The sequence below is a fragment of the Rhipicephalus sanguineus genome, chromosome 2 (genome assembly GCF_013339695.2).
Source record: "Rhipicephalus sanguineus isolate Rsan-2018 chromosome 2, BIME_Rsan_1.4, whole genome shotgun sequence".
Lineage (NCBI taxonomy): Eukaryota > Metazoa > Arthropoda > Arachnida > Ixodida > Ixodidae > Rhipicephalus > Rhipicephalus sanguineus.
Genome location: NC_051177.1, coordinates 152070865 through 152076864, shown reverse-complemented (window position 1 = coordinate 152076864; position 6000 = coordinate 152070865).

Sequence of the window (6000 nt, the reverse complement as noted above, 5' to 3'; positions counted from 1 at the left end):
CTCTAACAAACGCGGGGGGCTACGGTGCAGAGATGCCTTGCGGCTGGCACATGCATTTGTAACCAGTAGAATTTTATATTCTACCCCATACCTCCACCTGCGGAAGCAAGACGAGGATGCACTTGAAGTCATCCTTCGCAAAATAGTTAAGCGGGCCCTCGACCTCCCCGTGAATACCTCGAACCAGCGCCTTCTAGGCCTGGGCATGGCAAACACGTTTCGGGAGCTTCGAGAGGCCCAGCTCACAAATCAGTACACTCGACTCTCAAAGACGGTAGCGGGTCGCCGCCTATTAGCCCGCTTACATATCCAACACACCAACATCACGGAAGATCGCGTTCAACTCCCATTCGAGTGGAGATGCGCCCTCCACGTGCGCCCTCTTCCAAGCAACATGACAAAAGAAGACCACAATGGCCGGCGCCTGGCGCGGGCGGAAGCCCTGGCCCGCCATTATGGATCGAAACCCGGCGTGTTCTACGTGGACGCCTCCGGCCCGCACCATGGGGGATGGTATACATCCGCTGTCGTCCACGAGAACCAAACAGTTAACGGGCTCACTTTCCGAGCCCGGGACATAATACACGCGGAGGAAGTCGCCATTGCATTGGCAGCTTGTCACCCCGCATCGCAAACCATCATCTCCGACTCGCGAGGGGCCTGTCGGAACATCGAAAACGGCTGTGTCGCGGACTTAGCCTATCGACTATTGAAACGTTGTGACTATCAGGGAATCCCCGCACCCCGCCGCATAGTCTGGGCTCCTGCTCACATGGGATTAGAAGGGAATGAGGCAGCCGACGCCGCCGCCCGCGCGCTCTCTTACCGGGCATTCCCACTCGCCTCCCGCGATCAGGACGACCTCGAATTTAATCCTGTCTATTCTTTCCGCGAAATTGTGCAGCATTACCAATCTGACCACAGCCTTTATCCACGCCCGTGTAAAGGCTTAAGTAAAGCGGAGGAGCGGCTTTTACTCCGTCTGTACACAAACACCATGCTGTGCCCGGCAGCACTAAAACACTTCGCCCCGCCTTTTCCGGCAGTTGCTCGCACTGTGGGGAGAAGTCTTCGGACATCTACCACATGGTGTGGGCCTGCCCCTCCAATCCTGCTATACCCCCTATTCCCAACCCAACCCGGGAGGAGTGGGAGGCGACCCTGCTTGGCTCTTCTGACCTTCAGGCCCAAAAGGCCTTGGTCCGACGAGCCCAGGCAGCAGCCGACGCCAATGGGGTCCCGTACTAGGGAGCCCCACCTACTGTTTGTAGGTGCCGTCCCCTTAAGGGGTAGTGCCTGCATACCTCCCTTGTTTTCTTTTTTCTAATAAATGTTTTTACCACCACCACCACCGACTTAGTGGCTCAGTGGGCAGTTGAGGTGCGTCAGCGATATCATTTATCTTATTCCATTGTTTCAACAGCTTGGATATGCTAAAATACGATCCTCTAGATTATCAGAGCACATCCGCAAACTGCAGTTGTGGCACTCCAGGGGTGTTTCATGCAAGCAGGCTGCTCTTAAGTCATTTAGAATTACAATAAAATGACAGCACAAAATATTCATGTGCAAGGTCATCCTGAAATATTTATTTTCCTATTTTCTTCTGCACATAATGATTCACTACGTAAATTATTTAACGAAATTTCTTAAACGTGCTAAAACATTACCTTCTGTGATCTGGTTTAACTGTATCATGCGTACTGCGTACGGCAATCCAAGCCGCGATGATTTCGCCAGCCGAGAATGGAAGGGGAACAGTTGTCGTTTTTGCCTGTACCTCCATTTCATTGTCAGGCTGAATTCGATCCGCACGCAACAGCCGCGTCATATCAGATAAGAGCGTTGCGCAGATCCTCACTCTCTTGCATGCGTAATTGTGTGAACGAAAATTAAAATTTGGAGCCGGATATCTCGGAGCACAGACATGCAGAAGAATTTTCTCAAGTGAAAGTGTGCAGAAACACTATTGCCTCTAAATTTTCAACAAAAACATACCCATTTACTGCAGTCAATAAAAAGTTATTTATTTATTTTTGTTAATTGAGCTGCTGACAGCGATGATTACCATGTCACTTTGTGTCCCCTTGTCCATATAACTTATTTGCGCAGGTGGTCTTCGCGTGCCTTCCAATGCCTAATCTTATGAAGACCAGGAAGCTTAATTTTGATCACCCGGTATATGTGGCAAGTCAGGACTCAGCAAACAGAGTAACAAGGAACGTTTTAGCAGGGCAGCTGTTTAATCCGGCCGTAAAACATTTGGTGTCCGCAGAAAACCCACAGGCGCCACAGGAATTGAGCAAGCCCCACTATCAGCTACAGCAGGTGCGAGCGTTAAGTGAAGACGCTGCTCGGCGAAGTGGACCACGTCAAACACGTGAAAGAGAGAAAGAAAGAGAGACAGAGATAAATAGAGGGAAATAAATGGAATAAAGACATAAAGAGATAGAAAGAGATAGAAAGACATAGAAAACGGAAGATATAGAAATAAACAGACACGAAAAAAAGATAGCAAAGCAGAGAGCAAGACAGAAAGAGAAACAAAGAGAACCAACGAGGAGCAAAGAAAGAGAAAGAAAGAGAGAAATGGATGAAGGACAAATAACGATAAAAAGACCGACAAAGATAAAGAAATAGGTAGAGATACAAAGAAAGAAATAGAAAGCAACAGGTACAAAATACAGATACAGAAACAGAGAAAAAGAGAAAGAAATAACGAGAAGAATAAAGAGAAACCAGGAAGGACTCCCGGTTCCGCTCTTCCTTCAGCCTTGACACCACTACTGCGAAGCTGCCATAATTTATTTTCTTAGATTGTAGTTTCTTTATAGTTTCTTTTTAACTCATCATGCAAAGATTTCTCTTTAGAGCAGAATTAAGAGCCAGATAGGCCGGTGATTAGCCTTACCTAATGCTGAAATCATATAATGAACTATATATGTGCTGGAATGCGGAATCTGACTCAATATATTGTTTTAATGGGTGTCAGTTATTATTTTTCTTTTCGTGAACGCAGAACAAGGCTCGTGTGCCTACGCAACTGCCGACGGCACCACGGGTGGACCCACCATAATTTCGCGCGTTTTCACTGGACCGCTGTGCTTTACTGCCTGGTACCACCAGTCCGGCACTGTGCACCATGCCGCACAGTTCTCCGCTAAAGGAGACGATGGGGTACCCCGAGATTTCTACATGACTCAACAGGAGATGGCTGGACGCTGGCAGCGGGTCAGGTACTCTGAGAAGCGGAACGGCTCAACAGAGGTGGGTTCAATCCCGAACTGAGCCTGTAAGTTTCTAAGGCATTTCCTGAAATTCTGGTTGGTGCTAAGACGGTCAATCATGTACATGGTGCTAGGCTGCACATTAACATGACAACAACGGTGACAGGCGAAACGCTTAACAATTGGAGGTACTTTGACTATCCACTATTTCATGCCAGCAAGAAGATCCTACTAGACAATTCTGTATTTATCCGGTCAAATGCGAACCGGGCATTGCTTTTTGTCGGCCGTGAGAATGCCAACAATTCAAGAAAATGTGCAGAGCACATTATGATGGTACATTATATTCTCCGAGAAAAACACTAAACGAGTTGCGGAAAGTACCGCAATTACTGACCATCTCATTCATCATCGGCGACTTCTGCGACATTTTATGTAATTTGTAGGGCTGTACGAATATTCGAAAATTTCGAATAGCTATTCGAATAGCGTTTTATTCGATTCGGTGATCGAATCGAATAACGTACATTAGAAATACCGATCGAATATTTATCTGACATTTTTCGAATAACAAGCACCGATGAAAAAACCTCCAAGGGAAGAAACGTTCGAACAGAGAAGGGTTATGTCGCTTGTTTTAATGATACAATTATCAAGATGCATGTAGCCCAAGGTTCTACGGGATATATCGACACTATATTGTTCACAGGATGAAGGCGTTTTCTCTTAAAACTCCAGTGTACGTCGCCAAAGTGACAGACTCATCAATTCAAAATCTTAATCACTACGTTGATGGTGGTGTTGACTCATGAATTTTGTTTATTTACCTAGTTTTATTTAAAAGCAATTGATGAAGTGCCACCTTGAACACTGCAGTTACTGCTGTACTTCAACCTGCAATTAGAACATATTTCTAAGGCTCTAGTCGCTCCTCGATACGAGCTTGCCTCAGTTTACATAATTCTGTTTTTTTTTCTATCGGTTAAAAGCAATGGTAATGTTCTTTTGGTAACGCTTGTAATTAGTTGTTTTAAGCAAAATGTTGCGAAATTATTGGGATGTTTTGAAAATGATTGCCTTGCTATTCGAAACTATTCGAACAGTATTCAGTTTTTATTCGTGTTAGATTCGGTGTCATCGCTATTTGATTCGTATTCGATTCGGTTCTAAACTTCACTATACGCACAACCTTAGTAATTTGTAGTATACGGTTCAAGTGTAGCGTGTAAGGCAACGCAACCATGTGAAAATAAGGGAGCATCTTCTGAACACTGTTCAAGAGATCGCATAATTAGGACACTGACTTTGCCAGCAGCGCGATCCGCTAAATGGAGGAAAACGGCTCCAAGCCTCTGTATTATTCTCAGTCGACTGCTTACTCCATTGAGCAGCGAGCATATTTGTGCAGGAATGTTTCCTAGCTCAGGCTCTCAATAATGTGACGTTGGTATGTATGCATCACATACACTCTTCTTGTCTTTAAAAGTGGGAACGAAAAATTTTACTTTCAGATACGTGTGTACTTCTTTGTCAGGGACTCTTTCGAAGAATCCACTTTTGCACTTGATGACCTGACATTGGACAGCGGCGAATGCCCACCAGGTAACAACCGAGGGACCATGTAATGTGTATTTCTGAAATTGTGTAAAATGAGTCATTTGAGTTTTATTGTCCTCGGGCACCAATTACGTTTTAATATTGTCCAGCAGAAATTCCACAATCATTGGGCGTTGGCAAAAAGTGAGCAGAAATGCAAGCTAACGTCAGCAAAGGTTTCACCCTGAAGTTGACAACGTTACCAATGTCTCACATAGCGGGTTTTACTTCATGTACATGATTTATCGGTACGTTTTCGCCCAGGAAGCACGAAACGATGTCATCGCCCATGTGGAATCATTGTATGGACGTTTCGAAGCGTGCTAGGAGAAGAAATACTGTTCGTGGTTTCCGAGAGCTGCAGAGCTTGCTTGAAAATTCATTTAATGAAATGCGGGAATGAATAAAGTGAGAGATCGCATTATAGCACAAACGCGACCTCTACGACGCATGATGTTTTCCTCCTCATGACATCAATGTTCTCGTTAATTTTGGAATAAACATAGGTGTAATAAAAATAAACTTCAAAATGGAAATCTCCACATTGGCCCTGCCAGATACATAGGTTGTACAGGGTGACCAACAATGCGAAGACGGTATTGTATAACTAGGTACTTAATCTGGATTTCGGTTGCAACAGGTCCTATGTTTTCGAAGGGAAGCCTTGAACGCTAAAAATAATTTAAAAGTTTCCCTACAGTGTTACACTGAAGGTGCGGAGCAGCCCTTCAAGCAAGACGTATGTTCGACCCGGAATACATCAGCAGTATAGTATAGAATTCGAACGCTATCTGCAGAAGCATCGTCGTTATGGACATTCATTTTCAAGAACGATGTCTGGAGCATTCATTTTTGTGATTGAATCAATTGCATCTTAATCTGAAGCATGGAGGAAAGCGCTCTTCCCAACTAAAAATTTTCATTCCATGGTGAATGATAAAATTTATCCCGGTTACTTCATGTTTGACACTAGTACAACCATACGGCGTATTGCAGAGCCTGCGACCGGTTCCTGCAACTTCGACTGGGACGACGCCTGCGGCTACGATCTCGGAAAGGGAGACAACAGTTGGAAACTTATAGGCAGACAGCGCGAGGGCTTTTTCTTGGCTGACTATTCTACTGGCACTAATGAAGGTGAGCCCATGTCACCATACAACGTGAGCTTCTCAGCAGA